General features: G+C 40.7%; 1 long non-coding RNA gene across 1 annotated transcript in view; it reads left to right on the top strand.

Annotated features, from left to right (window-relative positions):
- LOC139005761 (uncharacterized) overlaps positions 1 to 1,998 on the top strand; it is a 43,088-nt gene extending 41,090 nt beyond the window's left edge. Inside the window, exon 3 of the long non-coding RNA XR_011470699.1 lies at positions 1,924 to 1,998. This is a non-coding gene — a long non-coding RNA (uncharacterized lncRNA). The remainder of the gene's footprint in view (positions 1 to 1,923) is intronic.
- The last annotated feature ends 11,159 nt before the right edge of the window (positions 1,999 to 13,157 follow it).

Raw genomic sequence — 13,157 nt, 5'->3', positions numbered from 1 at the left:
TTTGAGTTCTACTATGACAGCACTGCAGACTAACACATCTGTGCTTGTTTAGTTTCAGAATGGCTTTAGTTATTGTCTTTCCTTGGTGTATTTGCACTACTTGGCTACCTTACAGTTCATCCACTCCTCCCCCCAAAAAAACAACAGAAGGATAGCTTGATTAATCTTAAAATACAAAAGGAAAATTCCAAAGTTGTGAATGAAATAAACATTGAAGACTTGTGTCTTACTAAAGCAGCTTATTGTAGATGCTGGCGTTCCAAGACGGTAAGATGTCCATTTATACATACACTAAAATGTTGTGTAATTAAAATGTTTTCCTTCTCAAATCCTTAATTTTGAGGTTCTGTGAGATGAAAGGTTTTTCCGTAGTGTTCAGTACTAAAAGTCTGTATTCCTAAATCAAATTTTGCATTTTATAATCCATACTACCTACATTAGAAAAGTTAGAGCAGCAAATAAGGATAGAGATCTGATGTTTTTACTATGTTTTAGCAATTAGCTAAAGTAACATAGTTTAAAATACACCTATATTATGAGAGAGGACATAAGGTTTAGTGGAAGAGTTTAATCTTTGGAATCTGAATAAATCGTGGTCAAAGCTGATGTCTGCCACTTACAGTATGACTTTGGGCAACTTACTTGATCTTTAATCTCTGATTTTAATTCTGATAATATATCAACATCACAGACATTTTCAAGGATTTAGTGAGATGATGTGTGTACAGTGCCTTATAGTATGAGCTAGTAAAGTAGAACAAATCTGTTCTACTTTAATCATAGGTTAATTGAGGTTTTAAGTACAATAGAGTTTATCACATCATCCTTTAATAGCAAAGTGTTAGAAACAATCTAGAATCTGATAATAGAGGAATGATTAAACTATGGTGTAATAAAAATGGTAAGGTGCCTGGCCAGTGTGGCTCAGTGGTTGAGTGTTGACCTATGAACCTAGAGGTCATGGTTTGAATCCTAGTCAGGGCACATACCCTGGTTTCAGGCTGGATCCCCAGTAGGGGGTGTGCAGGAGGCAGCCAATTGATGTTGATGCTTCTCTCTCATTAATGTTTCTATCTCTCTATCCTTCTCCCTTCCTCTCTCTCTAAAATCAATAAAAGCATATTTTTAAAAATGATGGGGTATTAGGAAGCCACTGCAAATCATGTTTTAAAGAACATTTAATGGCATGAAAGCATAATATAATACAAGTAATACAAGTATATTACAGTTTTTTAAAAATATGTTTCTATTGATTTTTGAGAGAGAGGAATGGAGAGGGAGAGAAAAGGAGAGAAAGGGAGGGAGAACATCGAAACCTGGGCATGTGCCCTAACCAAGAGTTGAACCTGTGACCTTTCTGTGCATGGGATGAATGATCAACCAACTGAGCCACAGCGGCCAGCCTGTTACAGTTTTTTTTAAATAAAAATGAATACAGATAGTAAATGCAGAGGAAAAATATGCTAAAATGTTAATTGTTACCTATGAGTGAATTTTTAAAACTATATTTTTCAAAAATTTTATAATATGCATGAGTTTTATATAAGAAAATGTTTTTAATATATTTTGAATTTAAATTACATTCTTTTAAAATTTAAATAAGTGAATAGGTGAGTTCAAATTTAGAGCTCCACAGAGAACAAAAGCTTATTGTGATCTCCTTTTAAACATGCTTTATTGCCTCAAATGGAATCATCCAAAACTTTTTACTTAAAATCTACACTAAATACTGAATTGACTATTTAAAATGGTTAGATTTGCAGTGATATGAGAATGGAGTCAGGTCAGGTGTAGAATACATCTATTACTCAGGCAAGCTATCTGATGTGTTATTTTCTTTTTCAAAAGAAATGTGTGCATTTCACAAATATTTCTACTTCTTGAATTATTTAAATAACACGTGAAATTCTTTTTCCTTTCTAGTTTCCTGCCTGTGATGGTTCACATAATAAACACAATGAATTAACAGAAGATAATGTGGGCCCACTAATACTGAAGAAGAAAGAAATATAATAGTAATGGATTAGGATTGAATTGTGTGCTGTAAAATCTTATAATAATATCTTTTCATTTTTTGTGTATAGATCTTTCAAATGGTGGTCTTAATTACTACTACTGGTGGAGTAATTATTTCTGCCAATTTATTTTCTTGCTACACTACTGTTTATATTTGATACTTCATTTATTCAATCATTTAGAAATTAAATTGTGCAACCCTTTCATTCTGACTTCAAAGAATTAATGTACTTTCCTCCAATAAAACCAACACTTCTGATTTTAATTAATTGAGGAAATATCTAAGTCTGGGGCAATAGGTCTCAAACTATTTCTTTGAAAAACAATATTTTCAATAGAATATGTAATTTACAATTTTCTTCCTACTCTATTAAACATATTATCTTTCAGTTTTCTTCTGTCTTGATCATTTGAAGGACTTGTTTCTTTTTCAGCCTTCCACACTCCATTCATTTTAGATCAATAAGAAAAATATTGCTCTTAAGAATTACTTGAGTTTTCAAAGAGATAAACTCTTTGCTTTAGAGAGATTGTTGTCTAGTAAATATAAATATCCCAATTTCAGGGAAAATGTGAACTGGATATAAAATCCAACAAGGAACACTTATGTACATTATAAAGTTTGTTTACTTTACAATGGGCTTGTTTGCCTCTGTTTAGGTATATTGTGTATATTGAGCTGTTGGACTCACTGACAGGGTGGGTGGGGTGGCAAGAACACTTAGACCCAAACTGATGAGCTGCTGACATTTGAAGGTCAATGAGAAATAAACATATTAAAATAACAAGCAGGTCAGTGGCCAAAATTGCATTTATGTGAACATTTTTCTCTTTATAACAGTGTAAGCCAATAAAACAGAATACAAAAAGTTTGCAAAATAAACTTACTGGAGAAGCTTCAAAACTTTTGTAATTTTTTAGCCTAAGAGTCTATTTAGTTTCATCTTCTACTGTATTACAGTTCTTATATTATTAGCTATTCTAAGTCTGTCTATTAAAGGTAGAATCCAGTCCACACACTATGCCATCATTATCAAAGTGGAGAAGGTACAGGAGGCAGATATGTAACTCTTCTTCCAATCATAAAGTTATTGAGCATTTAATGTACCAGACACTGCACTAAGCATGGCACCTGCATTTTTAATTTATTACATGTAATGTAAATAGGTTCTGTTGTGTGATCTTGACTTTCACATGACCAACAGCAGGAATTTTAAAGTTAGGGTTAGTAATGTAGTTGTGGTTATGAGAAGTTTTAGAAGGTATAAATCCAAAATTGTTATTGCTCTTTCCTTGCCTCTCCTGTGAGGAGGGACACATATAAAATTGGTTCTGGGTATTATTTCCCAAAAACTTCTCTTCAACAACCCTACAGGGGCTTCTCTGTCAGGTTAACCAATTATTTCCACACAGTTGATCACAAGCCTGGGAAAAACCCTCCTCACCAAAAGCTTGAATAGCCTGGTCTGCGTCATGAAGTGCTTTTCTTTAAATGTTTCTTTGTAACTCAAAGCAAAATGTTTACACATGTCCTAGTGGTTCCCATACTTAGATTTCATAGGAGATGAGAAAATTTCCTAAAAATGTAGAGACTAAAATGAAATGATCAATTTTAAATTTGTCAAGTAAGAACATTTACAAAATTGAAAACTAATGATCTCGTAAAAGGTAATTTTAACACCCTGAAAGTAAGAGGGTATACTCTCAATAAAGTTTCCTTTCACATTTTCAACTATTTAAATTTGTTGAAGAGTTGTGCCCAAATATTTTTCCCACCTGTGCAAATTTTTCAGAAGCCTGGGGCTGCAGACAAGCTGTTGTTTTAATAACATTATGCATTATGATCAGTTGCTGTCACTTCCTCTTGTAAATGGACAGAATTCCATCACGTCTTCCTTAAAAAATAGATATTTAATAAGCAACTGCATCTAAATTGATACAACACAAGATAACTTTGCTCTTGAAATACATATCTTGGGTTTCTAAAACATTCAAGAAACAGCTGTGTTGTTTATTGAAGTAGTCCACACGTGATTATTTTGAGGACTACTTCTTACCCAGGGAGCCACTCATTGCCTTACTCAGCAAATGATCACTACCTGTACATAAGTAGGTATTCAAAACTGTTGAGCAGGCTTCAGGTATTAATGATTCATTCATTCATATGGATAATTAAGCAAGTTGTGTTATGAAAAGCACATTACAAATCAGCTTTGAATTCAATGCCTCATCTGATGATTCATTAAATTGCTTTTGTGTTTTGTTACCTAATTTGTTAATAAGTTTATGCAAAGCCAATGAAGCCATCTGCTGATCTATATAGTTCTACTTTCCTTACATAGTCCTTTAGAAACGTGCTTTTGAACTCTTCTGGAAAGAGAGCTTTACTCTTTCAAAACTCTGTTGTTCAACAGGGTTCTTAAATTATTAAATTATGGTAGATATTTTATTTAATAGAGGATACTGCACACCAGTCCCACCAAAAAGTAAATTTAATGTGAAAAGCCCATCACCCCAAGACCATTTAATAGAGGATACTGCACACCAGTCCCATAAAAATATACAAGTCATGTTTGATGATGAATTTGAATCAAGAAAAGTACTATATGATGTTTAAAATATGTTTATCTTATTTTAGAGAGAAAGGAAAGGAGAGGGAGGGAAAAAGAGAGGGAGGGGGTGGGAAGAGAAAGAAAACATTGATCTGAGAAACACCAACTTGTTGCCTCCTGTACACACCACAACTGGGGGTTGAACCCACAATCTGGGTATGTGCCCGGACCAGGAATTCAACCGGTGACCTTTTGGTGCACAAGATGATACTCAACCAACAGAGCCACACTGGCCAGGTCAATACTATATGACATTAAGCAGGTAGGATATGTGCTGTATTTGATGATTCCAGTTTCCACTTGAAATAGTTAAAAGCTCAGTGCTTAAAGAGGTACATTCTGGCCCTAGCTGTTTTGACTCAGTGGATAGAGCATCGGCCTGCAGACTTGAAGGGTCCAGAATTCGATTCTGACCAAGGGCATATGTCCAGGTTGCAGGCTCCAGGGCGGGGGCGGGGGGGCAGGGTGTGCAGGACATAGCAATCAATTATCTCTCTCATCATTTATGTTTCTATCTCTCCCTCTCCCTTCCTCCCTGAAATCAATAAAAAATATATTAAAAAAATAAAGTGGTATAACCTGGTTGAAAATTTGTGCAGGAAATAGCTTGACTTGTTCCTGGATGCTTGGAGACTTATCATAGGAAGTTTTTCCATTCAACTGAAACATTTTTATTTTTCATTTCATGACTAATTCATTACAAAATTTAATTTGTTAAAGTATGAGGAGAACTAAATAAAGGAATGGTGATTTAAACCACATGAATTGTGTTAGGTGACCTCCTCCCCCTCAGAGAGAATTACAATCAAGTTTAAAAACCACTCAGCAGCAGTTCACTGACCGTCTCAGGGCCTGGCTGGCCCTTTGCACAGAGGCTGGAATGCAGAGGACTCCATGGCTGTTCTTTGGTTAGTTTGTTATTGTCTGAGCTGTGCTGCATCATCGGAGGTTGGGCTTTCGTTTGTCAGAAAAGTCTTTTACTAGAAGCTCACTTTATTTTATCATGTTCACATGGTCTACTTTAACTTTTAACTTTTAACTTTTGCTCCAGTTTCATAAAGTCATGTAGCAAACATTATTTTAATATAAAAAGTAGGCAGTCCATATTAGGTGCTGTACTAGCAATTATATTAGTCAATTTTATATTAGTTATGGTCTTGAAAGCATTGAGAATCTGTTAGAGGCATATTTATTTCAGTCAGAGGACATCACTCTCCTTTGGTTTCAATGCTGATTGTTTGCTTACAAAGTATCTGTGACTCTATTCTCAGAGCTCTGTTGTCAAACAGATCAGCCACAATGTTAACAATTCCTGATCTCTGTTCTAAGGCTGTAATTTTCCAAAATAATGTAGAAAAGGGTAATAAATTGCATAATTACATAGATGAATCCTGTACTAGTGAGAAAATAAAACTGTCAACAATTTACTAAATTTTTAAATTTCCTGTAATTTTTATTCCTCTGCATTGTCACATTAAAGATAGGCATCTCTAGCATCCATTCAACAAATTTAAGAAACTCAAAACCTAGAAGTACAGAGTTTTCAACTATATTGAATGCTGTCAAGAAGTGAAATAAGATGAAAATAGAAAAATGTTCAATTTAAAATGCTGTGTGCAACTGCAAAGCAACACATAGGAAAATAGAGGAAATGCATAATTTCCTAGAAAAACATGAATGATGAAAAGTAACCCACGGTGAAATTTAAAATGTTAATAGGGCAATATCAAGTAAGAATGGAAAAATGATTTTTTAAAATCCATAATTTAAAAAGCACTAGGGTTGCAAGAAAGATAATTCCAATTTCACTTAAATCTCAATTTTTTTTAAAGGGAAAAAACTTCCCAGTTTTTTCATTTGGCTAGTATATTATTAGTATAAAAAGCTGATAAACACAAGACAACACTCCCCCCGCAGAGCAATGCCACTTATACACATGGATGAAAATACTAAATAAAATTGTGCACTGTAAAACAAACAATAAAAGTCTATACATGATGGGAAAGAGGAAGTCTTCCAAGAATTCAAGTGTTTTGATCTCTCTTTAATCCCTGCTACTAACACCCACTATACCATCCTAAATCTCAAAAGTGCCTTTTTCTATTCCCCTTGCAAAAGACTCCCAAAACCCACTTGCTTTCACCTAGATAGATGCTGACACCAATCCATCACAGTAGCTAACCTGGACTGTCCTACCACAAGGATTTAGGGACAGTCCTCACTTATTTGGTCAAGCCTTAGCCTCAGATCTTCAACACCTCGACTGAACTCCCAGCATCCTCCTCCAATGTCCATGACCTTCTGCTATGCAGTCCTTCTCGAACTTCCACACAACTACACACCCATACCCTTCTTAATTTCCTGGGTGAACGGGGCTACCGCACATACCCTCATAAAGCCCAGTTGTCCCTAACCACAGTCACCTACCTCAGTTTCACTCTCAATCCACAAAGCCAAGCCATTACCTTGAACTGTAAATGCCTCATCTCCTCCATGACTGTCCCCTCCTCTAGACAAGAGATACTCTCCATTCTTGGGCTTGCTGGGTACTTTCACCTCTGGGTTCCCAAGTTTAGTCTTCTCGCAAAGCCCCTCTATGATGTGGCAAAGGGACCCCTCACTGAGCCTTTAGGTCCCAAGACCAGCATTCTCAACCTCTATAATGCTCTGAAAACTGCTCTTACCTCAGCGCCCATCCTAACACTACCTGACCTATCCAAATCCTTCATTTTATACATGGATACATGGATAAGAGCATCATTCTTGGCCTCCTGGGCCAGAAATCGGGGCCAGACCTCAAGGTCATTGCCTATCTTTCTAAACAGACCCCACCATTAGGGGCTGGCCTGCCTGCCTCTGGGCTCTAGAAGTGCTGACCCTTCTGGCCCAGGAAAGTCAGAACTTAGCTTCTCCCAGCCAATGATGTGCACTCTGAACTTACCTCCACCAAACCGCCCTCTTCCTTTCCCCTCCAGGCTCCAGCCCATTCACCTCACCCTCATGGAAGCTCCCCATATCACCTCATGCCGCAGCACCTCCCTGAACCCGGCTTCCTTACTCCTGCTTCCACCTTCAGATGACAATGAACAAAACTCATTCACAGACCTTAGATTTTAAGCAGCCCTATTTCCCACACATCATCGATGCACCTTTCCCCGAGGTAGCAGACACACCTGGTTCATAGATGGCAGTGCCAATAGACACAACGGGCAATGAGTGGTCAGTTATGCAAATGTCTCCAATACCCAGACTACATAATCAGGGGCCCTGCCCCCCAGCCCCGCCTCCAAGAAGGCAGAACTTATAGCCCTTCCTCAAGCATTAACTCTAGCAACTGGACAGATTATCAACATCTACACCGACTCCCGCTATGCCTTTCACATCCTCCATTCACACGCTACAGTCTGGGAGGAGCGGGGCTTCCTGACAACCAGAGGGTTCCAATCACCAACGCCAATCTTATTCTCCAGCTCCTTCAGGCTGCAAGACGCCCTAAAGTGGAAGCAGTAATCCATTGTAAGGGGCATCAATGATACGGACTCACTGCCCTAGAAAACAACAAGGCAGACAGGGAGGCAAAACGGTCAGACACACACCAGTGTCGGAATCCCAGCTATTAGCTATCCCCTCCTCCTCCACTGAAGAAATCTCCAGACTCACACAGGCAGGAGCAGTTTGGGAAGGGTCCTGGCTCATCACCACAGGAATACTATCCTCCTACAACATACACCCCAAATCCTAACCCATATTCACAACTCCCTCCAGGTAAGATATAGGCTCCTCCTTAAATTCTTTCAATCCCTAGTCACTTGCCACCAGATGGCCACACACCTTAAGAACATTACCAGTCAATTTCACTTGCTCTCAGACCTTTCCCCAGGGTGCTCTCAAAATGCCCCCATCTTTTCCCACTCACCTGGCCAGCCAGAGGACAGGTTCCCAGTCAACATTGGCAGGTGGACTTCACACACATGCCCCCTGTAAGGCATTTCAAATAGCTACTAACCTTTTTAGACACTTTCTCTGGGTGAATAAAGGCCTTCCCCGTCACCTCAGAAAAGACTACCAAGGTAGTTACGGCCCTCGCTGAACATCTCATTTCCCACTTTGGCCTGCCCACCTCCCTACAGTCAGATAATGGTCCAGCCTTCATCTCTAAAGTCACCCAAGGCGTGGCCACTGTACTACAGGTCTGCTGGAGCCTACATATCCTTACCATCCTCAATCTTCTGGCAAGGTCGAGAAAATGAACTCAATCCTGAAACAATATTTCACTAAACTAAGTCTTGATGTCCAAGAAACATGAATCACCCCATTTCCCTTAGCCCTCGAATTCGATCAACCCCTCGAGCCCCAACATTCCTCAGCCCTTTTGAGCTTATGTATGGCAGACCGTTCCTACTTGGAAACGTCCCAATTGCCTCCAGCCTTTTGGAAGATAATCCTCCCACCCTCAATCTCACTGGCCACCTCCTTTGGCAGCATGCCGACCAGTTCTTCCCAGGCCTACCACTGACTCTTCCCTGATCCTCCACTAGAGCCGGGAGATTGGGTATTCCTCCAGGCATCCTACTGCATGGGGACACTGAAGCCCAAGTGGACAGGCCCACACCAGGTACTGCTGACCACACAGACGGTGGCCAACTATGAGGATATCTATCCTGGGTCCACTCCTCCAAGTTGAAGCGAGCCCCTGCACCCCAGGCTCCACTGCCAGTCAGCTTGTATATGCATGTCAGTCTTGGACTGACTCATCTCAAACTTACAAAAATTCCTGAGGAACTAACTCATCTCAAACTTACAAAAATTCCTGAGGAACCATAAGCCCCAGACCCCTATGAACCAGCTTCCCCTATCACCCTCACTGTCCTGTTTGTTCTGGTCCCTGTCTCTCAGTACCCACCCTGGCCAGACACCTCCCTACCCAATGAGCTACTGCAGAACAATTCTATGATCTTATCCTATCCTTACTCAAAGAAGTCCCTTCTTTCAATCCCAGTACTGAAACACAGTTATTGACTTTCTTGTGAGATTGTTATCTTCAGGGAAGATTTCATAGACTTTTCCTGGGACCAAATAACCTCCTGTCTAGAAATAAACTCAGGGGATTACGTTAACTAGAATTTAGCCTGGGAGGCCCTTACTCAACCTTTATTCTGGCTGGTAGTACTCCTCAGGATCTCCCATGTCATTTTTGCTTTTCAAATGTGCCATTGCCTTATATCATCTGGTTGGTATTATGCACATCGCTGTTAAGAGTCTGACCCACTAAGCCTTCTTCTCCTCTTATTCTGTATGCATGTCTACACAAACCTCTTAAACATCTCCTAAGTCTTCACTCTCTCTCTTGAACCATCAACCTAACACATCACCTCCTCAACACCACCAGCCCCATTCTCATGCCAGACTGCTGGCTCTGTCTTCCTCTCTCATCAACTTGCTACACGGCAACCCCAACTTCCTTAAAAGCACGAGCTGACTCCAGTCTATCCTTCCACTATAAGAAACATAGAGAGCCCCTGTTCTAACTCATGTGCCTCGATAAACTTTATAACTTCCAAATCATAGAAATGGCAAGAGGAAAACTCACAGGAAGAGCCATTCAGTTACACCAGTCATATTTATAAATTTTTTGTTGTTGTTGTTAATCCTCACCCAAAGATATTTTTTTCCATTGATTTTTAGAGACAGTGGAGAGGGAGAGACACACAAAAGAAACATTGATGTGAGAGAGACACATTGATTGATTGCCTCCCCCACACACCCAACCAACCAGTGCCGGGATCGAGCCTGTAATTGAGGTATGTGCCCTTGACTGGGAATCGAACCCAGGATCCTCCATTCTGAAGACCAATGCTCTATCCACTGAGCCAAGTTGACCAGGGTTCCAGTCATATTTAAACAATATAACTGAACACTCATCCAACAAATTCCCCATTTTAGGACCAGTAACGACCAACACTGTCCTAGCATATCAGGCACCTCTTTACATCAACAGAACATTCTCTACAGGAAAGGTTTTAGGATATCTTGATCAATGCTTATGAAACTTTACTCTCAACCTTCAGCCTTCCTCTGGCTGGGCTGTTTTGTCACCCAAATAGCCCCTTTTCGGAAATCCGTTTGATTCTCAGCGTGGCTATCTCAGTGACCTTCTCAATGACCAATACATCTCAGTTCTATTTAGATAGATCCCTTCCCTCCGATGGCTATTTCCCATGGCAGAGTTACAATTCACAATTACAATCTGTCACCGACTCCCCTCGCATGGCCTCACCCATTCTGAATTTTGGGTGGAGACTGAGAGGAAATATGTATTTTTTGAGAATACCACCACCGGGACTACACAATTCAACCCCCAAAGGCCCTTTTCAGCCCCTTATGGGGGCAACCTTAGCTGGAATGTTCTTTGTTTGGGAAAATGAGAACAACAAGGTTACTCACCTCTTCATCACTGAGAACAATTTCTGCTTAGAAAAGCAGGGAATCTCCTTTCTGTGCAGTACCAATACCTATCTCTGTCTCCCAGCCAACTGGACTAGGACCTGTACCCTAATCTATCTCACCCCTGAGATAGACATTGCCCCTAGTAACCAGTCCTTTAAGGTTCCTCTCACTGTTTACCCTCAAACCAAGAGGGGAATTTCCCCCCTTCCCCTCCTTGCTGGCCTAGGATTAGCTACAGGCCTAGGCACTGGGAGAGAGGGACTGGCAACCTCCCTTTTCTACTATCAGAGCCTGTCCAAAGAACTTGCAGACAGCTTAGGGAAATTGCCCGAAGTATTGTTGTAGTACAGGACCAGATAGATTCACTGGCAGCAATTACCCTCCAAAATCAGAGAGGACTTAACCTCCTCACAGCTGAGAAAGGAGGGCTATGCCTATTTCTAGAAGAAGAATGCTGTTTTTAAGCCAATCAGTCTGGCACAGTAAGGGAGGGGACCAAGAAGCTAGTTGATAGGAACTCAAAAGTCCGAAAACTTTCAGAATCCTGGGCACCTGGCTACAGAATCTTAACTGGACCTCCTGGCTTATACCTCTAGTTGGACCTCTCTTACTGCTCTTCCTGGTACTCATCTTTGGCCCATGCATCCTAAGAGCCCTTTCCTCCTTCCACAAAAACCGAATTCAGCGACTAAAGGGTGTCCCAAAATTCATGCAAGAAGTAATTTTGATAGAAAACACAGATTTATAATTGTAAGTTTTTTTTATTGATTCATAAAGTATATAGGGTTATGTATGGAATAGCATATCAGGTAAATGGATTATCATGTCTCGATAGCGAGCACCATTAACTGTTATTGCCTGAGCAGCCGCATTTTCAAAGAAGAATGGTCTGATGATGCCTCCAGCCCCAAATCCACACCAAACAGTGACACGTTGTGAATGCATTTGTTTCTCAACAATCACTTGTGGATTTTCTGATCCCCAAATGCGACAATTTTGTCGATTAACCAAGCCATCCACAACGTGTCACTGTTTGGTGCGGATTTGGGGCTGGAGGCATCATCAGACCATTCTTCTTTGAAAATGCGGCTGCTCAGGCAATAACAGTTAATGGTGCTCACTATCGCGACATGATAATCCATTTACCCTATATGCTATTCCATATATAACCCTATACTGTATACTTTATGAATCAATAAAAATTTACAATTTTTAATTATAAACCTGTGTTTCCCATCAAAATTATTTCTTGCATGAATTTTGGGACACCCTTTACCAATAGATCCATAGGGGAAATGATGCTATTTCAGACCTACACTAGAGAGCATCCCCTCCCTCAATAGCCAATTAATTAGGGACATCTCTACATCCCACCTAAGCTTGAAGAAATTACAGAGGAACAACCCCAGCTTGCAGGAACCCCAGCTTATAGGAACCCCAGCTTACAGGAAAGAGAAGAGAGAGGCTGGAATGTTAGGCACATCCTTACATTATGCCCCAGTTGGGGCTCTTGCTTCTCCCAGCGGTTTCCTGTTATTTTCGTTATAGGTTAACAGCCTTCAGTTTCCAGTAGACCACCTCACTCAGTTTCCAGTGGACCGCCTACACCTGGCCCCCACTTGCACCTAGTTCAACCAGCTCTCTGGCCTTTACAGGAGATACACATATCCCACTCCCCCTACTCTGCCCGGCTGATGCCATTTGGGTCTCAGCTCTTCTGCTCGAAGGTGTAACAATCCTATATGATAAAAGCCCAGTGACCAGAACGACCAGAGACCAGAACCACCTTAGCCCCTCACTGGGCTGGCCCCGCCCCCCAGCAAATGGTTAGGGGTGATCAGGTAGGCAGGCGAATGGTTAGGGGTGATCAGTTAGGCAGGCGAGTGGTTAGGTGAAATCAGGTAGGCAGGCGAGTGGTTAGGAGCGATGAGGCAGGCAGGCAGAGGCCCGCAATCAATCGCCTCAAAGAGGGAGACCCAGGCCACAACCTGTGGGAGGGACACTGGGCAGCTGCGATGGGAGGTGCTGGCAGTGGTGGATGCTGCAAGCCAGGGCTGGCGCCACAGCGTCTCCTGAGTAGGC

This window comes from Myotis yumanensis, unplaced genomic scaffold, assembly GCF_028538775.1.
Source record: "Myotis yumanensis isolate MYYU_CA2020_CCGP unplaced genomic scaffold, mMyoYum1.0.hap1 SCAF_1, whole genome shotgun sequence".
NCBI classification, from domain to species: Eukaryota; Metazoa; Chordata; class Mammalia; order Chiroptera; family Vespertilionidae; genus Myotis; species Myotis yumanensis.
The sequence above is the reverse complement of the archived record's forward strand: the minus strand, read 5'-3'. Positions and strand labels throughout refer to the sequence as shown.